At 34.5% G+C, this 14,289-nt stretch overlaps 1 pseudogene; it reads left to right on the forward strand.

The window, feature by feature from the left end:
- Positions 1–994: 994 nt before the first annotated feature.
- On the forward strand, positions 995–13,145 carry LOC100258430 (replication protein A 70 kDa DNA-binding subunit B-like; annotated as a pseudogene).
- Positions 13,146–14,289: the final 1,144 nt, after the last annotated feature.

A 14,289-nucleotide genomic window follows, 5' to 3' on the forward strand; every position in this document is an offset into this window, starting at 1 on the left:
TATGTTGTTTACATAACTTGAGAGCTTAAATTGGTCCTTGACATTAGTAACCCACAGTGGTTTACAAAAATTATGTCAATTGATAAAATCACAACTAATTATGATTTTAATAAACTTCAATTCTAGGCAAGTTTTAATCTCCCACATTTGATGCATTTTACGAATCCGGAATTTTAAAGTGATTTTATTTAACAGTATTTTTACTCAAATCATTTTTAGTGAAAATTTTCTATTAGAAAGTGTTTTTAAGAAAACCACTCATCAAATATTTATTTATTAAATATTATAAGTGATTTTTAAAAATATTTTGTAAAATTTATCAAAACACTTATTGTTTTTTTTTTTATAAAAAAATATTTTTTAAGCTAAAAATATTTCCTATAATTATTGCTAAACAAACTCTTAAAATGTGAGTCACAATCAAATATGGTATTTGAAAAATAAAATTTTTACATGCACTTTGAAAATCTAATTTTAACTTACTCGACAAAAAATGAGATAAGATTAAATTAATATCTTGTTTCCTTAAACCTTTTTATAATTTTTTTTATAATGGAAATTATGATCTTATTGGTATTTAATAATATTGTCAATAGTAATAATAAGAATAAATTTTAATGGAAGGAAAAAAGAGGACTTATTACTAGTCATTAAGAAATACTTGAGAAGCCTTTTCTAGAATTAATGCCTTAAAAGTTCTTCAAACCTTATGTGTGAATAGCTGAAATCCCAGTAGAACTTATGTGTGATTTTGACAAAAATTATGTCAAAATCACTAATTCTGGATGCTTACCACGGATGCTGGGCTTTCAATTTTCACCAGTCAGCAATTGCAGACTTTTAGTTCTCACTGTTTGGATGTAAATATTTGCTTTATACGATTTCTTTTGTGGAATCATTTGTATGATTATTCTTTTCATTATGAACATTTGGGTATAGTATCTTGTAGCATCGGTAACATCATTTTCATCATAGTACTACTATTAATATATTTTAGTATTACTTTTTTTTTATAAAAGAGTACGAACTAATAATGACGCTCTGATGGTGAATTGATGTGATGTCGTGATGAAGCTGCGCTAATCTGAAGTGATGGTGTGCGTCTACAAAATCGGTAGGTGATGCTGAATGATGATGAAGAAGTTGATGTCCACGCGAACCCAAAGAGAGAGATGATCAAGACATCCGTGCGATGTCCAGTTTGCACGAAAGATCGAAACGGTGTTGTTATGATCCTCAGATGCTCCTCGATGCGTGGTGGTTTAGAGTTGCAGGCGGTGTTCGAGATGGCGATGAACCAATGCGTGGTCTGGTGCCTGATCCGGAGACGCAGCGTTGATGAACTGTTGTGGGCGCAAGAATGGTGATACGTGGGTCTGATGACTCCTCTCTCAGATCCAATAGGGGTGATGCCGACAGAAATCTTGCTTCTGCCGAAGACTGTCGCTGTGTCAATCTCCTCCACTCGGAACTGGTGATGATGGTCGATAGCAGTGATCTCCTCCAACTGGATCCGTGACGCAGTCCCCTATGAAAACTTTTGTCTCAAGATCGATCCTCCGCTCTCTGTTTCTTTCTTTTCCGGCATCCCCGAAAGATGAAAGATGAAAAACCTCCAGAATTCGTCGTACAGTCCCTAAAGCTTAGATGAAAACTTCTCTCTCGAGATCGATCCTCCCCTCTCTGTTTCTTTCTTTTCCGGCCAAAAAGATCCCCAAAAGATGAAAGATGAAAAACCTCCAGATCGATCCTCACGCCTAGATGAAAACTTCTCCTCTCTCAAGATCGATCTTCCACTCTCTGTTTCTTTCTTTTCCGGCCAGAAGATGAAAGCCAAAAACCGCCAGAATTCTCCCTCGGTATATGATGATCTCCTCTTCAAAGAAAAGTCCAGAATCCTCTCGATATTGCCCTCCAAAGTCGGTGATAGCTCCCCTCACCAAAAAATGAATGACGAATGATCCAAAATGAATGTGCAGTGATGGTCTTCTGATCTGCCGGTGCTGCGCACTCCTGAAGATAAACTAATGAAGATGAACTGCCAATCAAGATAGCGTGGCCGTTATGATCTTCCCAATGGTCTTGTACCTCCCCAAAGCTCTGATGATCCCGCACCAATGAAGTGGGAGTGTTGCTGTTGACGAGAACCCTCCAGAATCTCTCCTATCCTCTTCAGAATGCTGAAAAAAATCCCTTAAACCAAATTCGTGATGATGAAATCTGTGAATCTGCTGTGGATACGGTCTTGATGTCGATGTGATGCCACTTTTCCAAAAAAATAAAGAAAATCTGAAAAGCCGTAATTGCTCGGAAAATCTCGATACCCTAACAAAAATAAGAGGTAACCTTCGTCCTCTTCACTCTGGTTTCCACTAGCGCCGACGACGGCTCCCACCTCATGCTCAGAATAACCCGGAACCCAAAGTAAGCGCGCTCTCTCGTGGGTTCTTTGTTTGGTTACCTAGAAAATAATAGTCAAAAGTTTCTTTGAAGGATTTACTTTTTCCTCTTTGTTCTGTTTTTTCCATTACTGAGGCTGAGATCCTTTTCGTTTTTTCTACGACCTTTAGGTAATTCCTTTCATTTTCTGGGTTGCTTTCCCCTTTCCCGTTCCTTAAATTTCCCCAGAATTTTTCTAAACTTTTTCGGCTTGTTTCGTTATGGATTTGGTATGTTTTTTTACCTAATTGTCGATGATATTCTTGCTATTGTTTCTTGGCCAATATTTTTTTTTAACAATCCGTATGGGTTTTTGGGATTTCTGTTTGGTTGCTGGGAGAGTGGCAGCTAAGAGAAGTAAGCTGAAAGGTGGAACATTAATTTTGCCCTTTAACCACTATTGATTTGTCTTGATTTGTTTCTTTTTCTTTATGAAATCAATGTTTGATCTTTTTCTTCTTGGCAATTAGTGAGGATTTTTGTTTGTTCTTTTTCTTTGGGAATATGGATTGACAGAGGAGAAATAGAGACAAAAAATAGAAAAAAAAAAAACATTGGGAAAAGTAGCCAGAAAATGGAAACTACATGGAACCTTTTAGAAGAGAACTCTTAAGGTAAAATGTGTGCGACCTCCCTACAGTGGAGCAGAGATAGATGGATTCGGATTCGTAGAAATCTCTTGAATGTGAGTACCCAATAATCTATTCCAATTTTTAAAACTTTTGTGCTTCTCATGGCATTTTCTCAGGTCCACCCTCCCACATTCCCATCATTTCTTTCTCTTTTTCCCCAAGGAAAAAAAGCTCGATTTCCATTACTTATCTTTTTTAATTCCGCTTGTCGTTGCTGTTTTATAAAGAACATAAGGAAGTTTAATTTGGGAATTCTTGTAAGACTAAAAGCAATTCATTCCATTTTTTGTATGCTTAGTGCTTTTGTTACTTTCTATTTAATTGAATTCACAATATATATACATCTCCATGAATTTATTTGGCTGTTGCAAAAATTTTAGGGAAAGAAAAATGTTTAGGTTTTTCGTTTAGAACTTCTCCTCAAATTGAGCCTAACACCACTCCATTTGGCTTAGTTGGGTTGAGGTTTCATTAAAATTTGTATTTATTTAGTTTTTTCCATTTTCCTTATTTGTTCTTGGCAACCAAACAGGGTGCAAAGGAAAGCAAGTAATTATTTATAAGCTGCCACGAGCTGTTTAATCCTGTTACCAACCCATGGTTGCTTGCAAGTTGGCTCAATTAGTTGTGTCGCTTAGGTTTGCTTGTTATGGATCGGCATGTCTTCTGTTGGAACAATGTGACTAGTTAACCACACTTAGTTTTGGAACAGTGTCTTCCTAAGGAATATTTGGGTATCTTGTTGTGTACATTCATGATATGTGAAATTCATGAAGCATTGAAATGGAGCAATAGACTCCACCATATTTTTGGTGAATATAAGTGTTTTATGATATAAAGTATAAGTTAGCCACATCCATTTTATATATATATTTTTTAATGCAATTAACTACTTGATTTATGGGATAAGGCTTTCTTCAATTGAGTTGTGTTCCTGTGTTTTCCATATGCATATAAAATTTTTTACATGTATATCACTAATTTATACATTATATTGTAGGTAATGTTGCTGTTAGAAAATAATAATAATAATAGGATTAGATGAAATCAGAGCACCAAAGAGGATATTTTATGATGAAGTAATGTTTTGGAATATCTTTTGTCTAATTTTTTTTAATTAGCTCATCTTTAATGTGCTTCAAGTTGCTTGCATCTTTGATGTCCAATTTATCCTGTTTATTATTAAATGTAGGTTGTTATCCCTCCACTCAGCCATTTATTGTATAATAATGATCTTGTATTCTAGCTTATTTATCAATTCAAATGTGTTATTGAGTAAATGATTCCAAACTTGGGGGTGTCCTTGAAGAATGAATCCAACCCCATGCCATTATATCCTCTATTTCTGGTATTTCTAGTATTCTAATTCATGGTTGATTTAAGAGCACTTTGTGTTGTTAATCCAAGTTGCAAAGGAAGGTGGTGAAAATGGAAGGCTATGATTGATGAAGTAAGTTCTGATAAAATATTTTGGAATACACTTAAAAGAGTTTTGAACTGAAGTTTTGAACTGAAGTTTTGAATATATGATTTTTTACCCTTCAGGAAGAGAGGATTGGATTTTCATTTCTTATATTTTATATAAAAGACTAATTGGATTTTGTGTGGTTGTTCAGGAAGAGGGAAGCAAAGAACCTGATCGAGAGTTGATAGATGATTATGAGTACTTTAAGATGGGATCCTCTCAACTCAAGTGTTCTGTTTTTACTAAATTGGGTTTCGAACCCTTGTAAATTTTGAATCCTATTTAACTCATAGATGTTTGGAGTTTCTATATGTTCAGAAAGAAGTATATTCTTGTTAACCATTTAGCTCACTTTTTGCCTCCTATAGGATATTTTGTTTTCATTATCTTTATATTGATTTGAAATGAGGTCTCTTCACTATTGAAAGTAGGATAATGAAAATGGACAATGAAATTTATTCCCCTATAACAAGAAAAATGGATTTTTATTTTTTTTGTTGCAGAAAGTAAAACCTACTAGCTACTACTATACGTGTAGCATGCATGAAACAATGGAATGACTCCTCATAGGGAAAACTGTGTTTTGGCTCGCCCATTTGGGCCTAATAGCTTTTTGGTAACCCAACTTTCCATAACCCAAAAAATGTCCACGGTGCCCAAAAAAATATAATTTTCATGCACTATCCACTGTTTATAATTTAATTTCCAAAATTACCCCTCCAGCCTTCCATGTCAGCAGCCATCTCCTTATTCGTGTCAGCACGGGAAGTTGTGTTTTTAATAATTGAACACAAAAATATTAAGCTTTAGAGTTAGGATTTGCAAAACCCACGACCCGACTCAAAAATTTGGGGAAACGCTCTGACTTCCTCGCTTTTTGCCCTATTCTCTCCTTTTGCCTGCATTTTCATGGGTGGTTTCTGGAATCGGCGGTGGAGCTTCGTCTTCCTTTTGGAGTAATCGCAGGTGAGTTTCCATTTAACAATTTGTTTGGCTGTTGAGAAAAAATTTGGGCTAAATGTTGTTTTGCATTGTTCACGAGCTGTCCAAGCTTTTTGATTTTATTTTTTTTTAAAACATAAGATGCTATTTCGTAATCTGATTACGATTTGCAAGCAAAGGTGATATTTTTCTGGCTGGCTCAAAAATCGTGGGTTTAGGGTTTTTGAAATTTAATTCCAATGGCACAATAAGATGCTATTTGGTAATCTGACCACGATTTCCAGGCAAATGTGGTATTTTTTAGCCTGGTTCAAAAATCGTGGGTTAGGGTTTGTGAAATTTAATTCCAATGGCACAATAAGATGCTATTTGGTAATCTGATCACGATTTGTAGGCAAAGGTGGTATTTTTCAGCCTGGCTCAAAAATCGTGGGTTTAGGGTTTGTGAAATTTAATTCAAATGGCACAAAAGCAAAGAGACCCCTAGATCCAGAAAACAGAGGGAGGGAAAAAAAACACAACTTTCCCTATATATTAGATGAGTGTCTCCCAACTCCCATCCCACTCTAAGAGAGAACTTATCGCCAAACAGGTCCCTTTTCTTTTATTTTCCTTTATTTTCTGGTTATTTTCAACTGTCTGTGACCTTTTAACTTTCTCTTTTTAGTGTAAGTTTTGTAGAATGTGAAACTTATTTCTGATTCTGGTGTTTTGCACCTTGTATTATAACCTTTCGATTGATAAGATTATGCGAGTATTTGTGTGACTTTTTCAATGTTTTTATGGTACTCGGATTGCATAGTTAAGTTTCAATTAGGTTTTAAATTTTCTATTTCAGAATGGACATTTGAATTTCTGATAGAGCTCTTAAATTGGCCTGAAATACCTCTTTTACCTAGAGCTTTACTAGATTCCAATGTTTTTCATGGTGTATTTTATATGGAGGTGAAAATGGATTTCCATTCTCTGAATTTTATTTTTTCCAAATTTTTCTAATAATTTGTTGGAGTAGTTTGCCTTTATTGTGATTATTGTAGAGAGCATGCGTATTATTTTTTAATTTTTTATTTTTCTTCATGATTTCCTTTTATGCTATGGTGGAAAATTTTGCATGATGATGCTGAGAAAAGAATGCTTGATTATTTTTTTGTTCTAATTTTTCCTACGTCCAAGTTGCATTGGACTTAAGTGAAGATGAAAAACAACATCTTCAGAATTTGGAAGATGAAGAAGGCAGGTATTAATAGATGTTATCTTCACTTTTGGCTTATTCTGTAATTTACTATAAGTATTTGTGAAATTCTTCTTTCACTGTTAGAAGTACCTCGAGCCGTCTATTAATGGTTGTGTTAGAAAGGGTGTCATAAACTTACCTTATGTTTGGTTCTTGGAAAGTAATAAGAAAAGGAAAGGAAAAAATGCTAGTGAAAGTGGTTTTCTCATGTTTGGGTACCATGCGAAAGATGAAGAAAAAAAAAACGAAAGAAAAGGGTTGGGGTGGTGGTGGTGTCCATTTTCCTTAACAAAAAATGAGGAAAGTTAGTGGAAATTACATTCTTTAGCAATTTAATTTTCTTTCCTTCAACTTTTCAATGGACAATCAAATAAAAGAAAACTTTTATAATTTTTTCTTATATTTCTCTGCTCTATTTTTTTTCCTTAAAACTTTCTAGAAACAAAACATAGGCTTAGCTTATATGGTTAGAAGTCGAATATAGCTGTAACAGTTATGATATTGAGAAGCTACAGATTGCTGATCTAGTGTGGTGGTTCCAAACATTTATTCATGTTATGGATTTGTTATAGTTTGTGTTCAAAAATATTTCATGCTTCATAGGTGTTCTATCCTGTTTGTATTTCTCGAATCTAGCCACCTTTCATAAATTTCATTTTCATGTTAGTGAAACATATTTCTTGTGCTTGTATATCTATTATTCCATCCATTGTTAGACAAAAGTATATGGCATCCAGTATTTTGGTACTGTATTAATGGAATACTATAATTAAAATACCAACACTAACTTGTTTAAGTATTTAACTCTTCTATCATGCTTTGATATTTTTTTCTCCCGTTTAATGTCATTGCCTTTATTAGTTCTGGTCTCCTGTATCCCCTTGACATTTATGCTATTTTGGGATAAATTGAATGGTGGAAAGTGGTATAGGACTTGTTAGAATGTACCAAGATATTTGTGGATACCTGAGCTCTCAAAACTTTCCTGAGGTTAGAAGGGAGTAAGATTTTAGAATCTTTCAAGTTTAAGCTTGATTCCTAAGGGCCTAAAGGCTAATGAAAGAGAGGAACTCTGTTAATGGAATTTAAATTACTCAATCTTATCCCTGGAGGTGTCTTCCAAAAAGTCTCATGAGCAACAAACTGTGGCTGCTCAAGATGTAGACAGGTGGGCTTATCAAGCAACATGTCTCCTCTTCAATGTTCTTAATCGCTTAAGTCATGTGAACTAATGACCCCAATATTTGTATATGCAGTTTCACTATATTGTGTCAACAATTCTTAAATTCTCCAAAAAAAAAAAAAAATTCAAATATCCATCTTTGGGTAATTTTGCATTATTAATAATAGGTCACTGACCCTTTTCCTAATGGGTAATGAGGTCTCTAAGTAAAAACTGGGGGCTTTACACAGGCTACCCTGTTGTTTACAACATAGCCCCCCACCTCTCCCCCTCCCCCTCCACTCTTTTTTTTTCCTTTCTTTTTCTTATGATACAATATAGGGAAAACTGTGTTTTGGCCCGCCCATTTGGGCCTAATAGCTTTTTCATAACCCAACTTTCCATAACCCAAAATATGTCTACTGTTGCCCAAAAAATTATCCTTTTCATGCACTATGTACTGTTTTATAATTTCATTTCCAAAATTACCCCTCCACATCCATGTCAGCAGCCATCTCCCTCTCCATGTCACGGGTTGTGCTTTTAATAAATAAACACAAAAATCTTAAACAAGTTAGCAAAACCCACGCAACACCCGACTGTGAAATTTGGGGAAACCAGGTTAGGGCAAAAGGAGAGAAAGTCAGAGAGAGTCCTTAGCTTCTTTCTCTTCTCTCTCTTTTCTCTCTGTTGGGTGAATTTCTCAGTGAAAAATCGAAAGCTTGTAAGCTGTAATCGATTCACGCGTGTCTCCATACTACTGATCCGCAAATTTCTTCAGATAAAGCCCACGCGACACTCGACTCTGAAATTTGGGGAACCCAGGTTAGGGCAAAAGGAGAGAAAATCACAGAGAGTCCTTAGCTTCGCTCTCTTCTCTCTCTTCTCTCTCTGTTGTGTGAATTTCTCAATGAAAAATCGAAAGCTTGTAAGCTGTAATCGATTCACGCGTGTCGCCGTACTACTGATCCGCAAATTTCTTCAGATAAAGCGATTTCATCTCCAGGTTCTCGCCTTCATTTAGAGATTTCCACTCTGTTATGAGCTCTCTTACACTATTCAAGTTAGATTCGCTTTCTAGTCCATCTTTTAGCTTCTGTTTGGTTGCTCAGAAAACTGAGGTAAATGAGGAAAATATGAGGCGAAACTTATATGATTATTTTTTTTTCTATTGTTGTTGGTTTCTTTGCAATGAAAGAGAGCAAATGTTTAGGCGCAGCTGTAAATCTCGAGCTTTGTTCTTTATTCCCGTTTTTTTTCTTCCAGCGACCACACGAACGAACGATAAATATGTACATTTTTGTGTATTCTTTACTTGGTCTTTCCTGATTACTATTTTTGTTTGGTAATTTTTTTCATTGATTTCATGCATCTGGAACTATTCAGTGCACGTAATTTAGGTTTCTGGCCTAATTTTTGGGATTTAGGTTCTCTTGAGATTGACAATTAATTAGTGTTTTTATTTTTAATTGCAATTTAGCACCCGAGGAAAGCTGAATTTCTAAACTTCTGTTCTGTGATTAGATGCTTAGTTTGTGACATGACTGATTTTCTCGAATACCTATGTAATTTCTGCTCTGTGGGATGGTTGATTTTGTTTGACCTTGATTGAATTTTTAAACTCTTTTTTCGCTCTTGGATTTGGTTCTTGAGGTAAGATAAAGTTGTGGGTATGTTTTTATTTTATTTGTTTTTGTGTTCTTTTAATAAAAGCTTGCTGTTTTTATGTTGGGTGTTTGTTTATTAATGTTTTTTTAGCACTTTGTGTGGATTGATTGATTGTAATCCTAATTTTCTGTGCTTCTTCTTTATTTTTTTTTCTTTTTTTCTGGGTTTTTTGGTTTAATTCGTTTAAGGGTTTTGTTTAAAGGTGGTAAGGAGCAGATTATAAGCCTATAAGCATGTATTCAAAGCTGGTTGGATTGAGGAAAGCTGAACTTCTGAACTTCTGCTGTGTGATTAGATGCTTAGTTTGTGACATGACTTATTTTCTCGAATATCTATGTAACTTCTGCTCTGTGGGATGGTTGATTTTGTTTGACCTTGATTGAATTTTTAAACTCTTTTTAGTTAAATGTTAATGGAAACTGATGCAAACCCTAATGAGTAAGTGTGGCAATATGAGCTCTTGGGAATTAGGACATGTTTGGGAGACAAAGTTGGAGAATTCAAGAACAGATGCCAGAGGCAGTATAAGCTATTTGAACCAAAACCCACCTCTCCTGCCACCTAGAGAGCTGTTTTTTATGATATATTTTAAAATTAAGTTTATAATTTGTTTTTCCTTTTTTTAATGCATAAAGCTTCACATCAAACAGCAAATAAGGTTTTCTTACTTTGTGCCAAATGGAGGGTCCTTAGCTTCTCTCTCTTCTCTCTCTTTTCTCTCTGTTGTGTGAATTTCTCAGTGAAAAATCGAAAGCTTGGGTTCTTATCCATCTTAATTTTTATTAAATGAAAACCGTGGGTTGGGTTCAATCACTGCTACCATTGGACTATGATACTCTTTGATAAGATATATTTATTTTAAATTTGTTAAGGTTCATCATTACAAAAATACAATTTTAATTATTTAATTTGAAATTATATGCTGTAATTTTACTCAGATTTGTTTATATTAGCTACGAGATTATTTCTTGCTGGTTCTTGCTTCTCAAAAGTTGTCTTAAATGCTTATTATGTTGCCACTTGTTATAACCCTTGATACTTGGTTCAAGTAGCAAAGTGTTGGGGTGGGATGCTGGTAGGTTTCCAATTTCATTTTCAGGGGAGGAAAAAATTGTTACCTATATAAAATGTTTATTTTGTTGTGATACTTATTTACAAACATAAGTGACTTTAACTTCTTCCTGTTAAAACATACAAGAAGAAACCTATGTTATTTACAATAAGCATTAATGATTTTTAGCTTTTTCATTATGTATTGTATGTCAGCTTTGAAATTTCTGCCCTGTCCATTTTTCTTTTCCCATTCTCAACTTCTCATTGTTGGATTACAGATATATATATAGACTGTTTGCAAAAGGCAAGATTCCAACATTCATAGATTACTTGGGAATTGTTGTTGAGGTATTTGCTTTTTCCTATGTTGCTGCTTATTTGTTCTCTGTATGTGTGTCTATATAGAGATAACACAGACAACTGGGGAAGGTCTATTACATATCAAAAGGAGCTATAAAAGTAGCCAACAAGCAGTTTAAAACTGTACACCTTCATTGATGAAATGCCCTGAATGAAAATTCAGAGGTTGAGGAGGGCAGTAATGAAGAAACTTTGATCCCTTAAGCAAAATTCAAATTTGTTGAGATTGAAGAGATGGGTCCTTATGTCAATGGGAAGGAGCGTGTATGTAAGAACCAGTCTTAGAATCAACAAAGGATTATTTCCTGTTCACTCGTTCTTTTATGTAATATGACCCATATCATTATTAATTCCAGATGTTAGTGGAGTTGTTCAAAGTGTCTCTCCTACAATGAGGATACAAAGGAAGAGTCACAATGACATTGTTCCTAAGCGTGATATAACTTTTGCGGACAAGACGTGAGTGTATATTTTATTTTTTCCACTGGCTACTTTGGTCTAATGTTGCTTCATATTGAACTTATTGACGTTTGAATTGTAGGAAGAAGACTGTTGTGGTCTCTTTGTGGAATGATCATGCTACTAATGTAGGGCAGGAATTGTTGGATAATGCTGATAAATTTCCAATTGTTGCAATTAAATCTCTCAAAGTTGGAGACTTCCAAGGTAATTCCCCTTGTTTTCTTGAATTTTGGTATTATTATGGCAATTCTAAAAAACATGAGAATGATAAGAAGTCCTCTTTGTAATGTTCTCTTCATATCTTGTTTTAGTTGTATCACTGTCAACATTGAGTGAAAGTATTGTACTGGTAAATCCAGATACACGCGAATACAAAAAAGTTGATATCCTGGTAAGGAATCATCCAGTGACCTATTACCTTGTTAGTTCTTGTAGTAAGTGTTTCTGACCATATGTTCTTCTTCACAGGTATGATTCTGAATGTAAAGGAGCTTCAATGGCTTCTATTGGGTCTGATATCAGTCCTTCATCTAAGGGTGGAGTGAGGTCCATGTACTATGACAGGGTTTCCCTTTCTCATGTAACCAGCAACCCATCTTTGGGTGAAGACAAGGTAATAATTACTGTCATTAGAATAACCTAACATGATCAACCTGGTCTTAGCCAAAGTTTTGAGTTAAAAGCATATTCAGTTTTGATAATGTGGGCTTGTCTTTGTACAGCCTTCCTTTTTTAGCATCAGAGCATACATAAGCTTCATCAAGCCTGATCAAACAATGTGGTACCGGGCTTGTAAGACATGCAACAAGAAAGTCACAGATGCTATTGGATCTGAGTATTGGTGTGAAGGATGCCAAAAGAATGATGATGAGTGCAGTTTAAGGTAAGGGATTCATGGAATTTGAATCAATAAGAATCCAGCGATAGTAGTTGAAATTCATGAAAGTTGTCCTATGAGTGATTTTTCTTTGTTCCTTTCTGTTTTGTTTTCCAGGTACATAATGGTAGTGAAAGTTTCAGATGCTAGTGGTGAAGCTTGGCTTTCTCTGTTCAATGACCAAGCAGAGAGAATATTTGGGTGCTCTGCTGATGAGCTTGATAAGCTGAAATCACAGGTAAACTCTTGACAATATTGAAATATCTATGAGTTTGTCCAAATCTTAGTTAACTTGAAAGAGTTGCTCATTGATGCATTAATTCATATGCAGTTGGTTACTTATTTGGTAGCCTAGTTGGGTTGTATTTTCTTTTTTAAAAAGGATGAACTTCTGCCATTCAAAATCTGATGTTTAAAAAACCCAATCTTCTCTGCAGGAGGGAGAAGAGAACCTATTCCAACAGAAATTGAAGGAAGCTATTTGGGTCCCTCAGCTTTTCCGGATTAGTGTTGCACAACATGAGTACATGAACGAGAAAAGGCAGAGGATAACAGCCAGGGCTGTTGTTCCAGTTGATTTTGCAGCTGAATCCAGATTACTGTTGGAGGAGATATCAAAGATGAAGACTTCACAATAGGCTCCTTAGTTTATTTTGTTCTTTGGATAATGATATTTAGTCAGTATGCCTTCAGTTGTTGCATTGTAGGAAAATCACTTAAAAAGCAGTTTCACGAGTTGGGTTTCCATGTGATCGACTTTTGGGCTATCTGGTTAATCACTAACGGTTATTTACCCCTATTTGCAGTCCTGCACCTTAATGCTTCAATTTGATATGGGATTGCATTCTTCATGTTTAATGGCTAAGTCCACAATGGTTTGTAGTTCTGCAGTTTATTAAAATTATGATGTTTGAGAAAAGGTTTAGGGCAGCTTCTCAGTTGTGGTGATAAAAAGTAGAGTTCAGTTCTTGGTCAAGAAATTCTTCTTCATTTGAGATGGGAGAATACTTCCAAAAGTGGAGAAGAGTGTAGAAAGTGGGCATTGCTTTCATGTTTTGGGTGGAAAAAGTCATATAGGGTTTGTTTGGCAAATGCTTTTAAGAATATTTTTTATTTTTTAGAACAAAAAAAAAAAAAAAACATTTGACAATCATAAATTTGCTTTTTGTTTTTTATTCTTAAAAATAAAAAACATAGTGTTTTTGAGAAAATATTTTTTAATTGTTTTTTGATGGTTGTTTAAAACAATAATTATATGAACATGTAGAATGATAAAAAAAATAAAATATTAGATATAAAAATTATTTTTAAAACATATTAAAAAAGATTAAAAATAAATTTAAAATTAGGTATACAATTCTATAAAACATTAGTGATTAGTTTTAAAAAATTATTGTTAAAAAACCAAAATTTAAAATTATTTTTTAAAAATAATTACCAAATAGAGTTATAATTTCCCAAGAAATGGAAAATTAACGGAAACAAAGAAATGCATTCCTTATCAATATCTTGGTATTTTTGCTACAACATATAGTTGTGATTTCAAATAAATGAGGTGGTGTTTGTTTTTATAGGTAAATGGAAAAAGCTCAACCGAAAAACAAACACCACTTCAGCAAGTATAGATCATGGCAAATCCAGCTATACTGCAAAAAGCAATGTTAGAAAATGAGTTGCACCAAAGAAGATCAAGCTTCTAACGAAGACCGGAAACTTAGTTTCAAAGAACAAGCTTCATTTTGATTAGATTGGATAGTTTTGAGTACTTGGGTAGTGACCAACATACAACTAGCTAGGCAGAATGTGTGAAATCTATAATTTTATTGGAGAGATTTCTACCCTAAGCTACAGTCTTGAGAAGTTGCATTTTACACTATCATCCCTTCTTGTAGGGAGAGACTAAAGTTGCAATCTTATGAAACAATTTAGCAGCATTGCCATCATCATCGCCATCATCTTGAGAGAGAGAAGAGGTCCATTCCTGAAAGTCATGGA

This window comes from Vitis vinifera, chromosome 11, assembly GCF_030704535.1.
Source record: "Vitis vinifera cultivar Pinot Noir 40024 chromosome 11, ASM3070453v1".
Classification (NCBI taxonomy): domain Eukaryota; kingdom Viridiplantae; phylum Streptophyta; class Magnoliopsida; order Vitales; family Vitaceae; genus Vitis; species Vitis vinifera.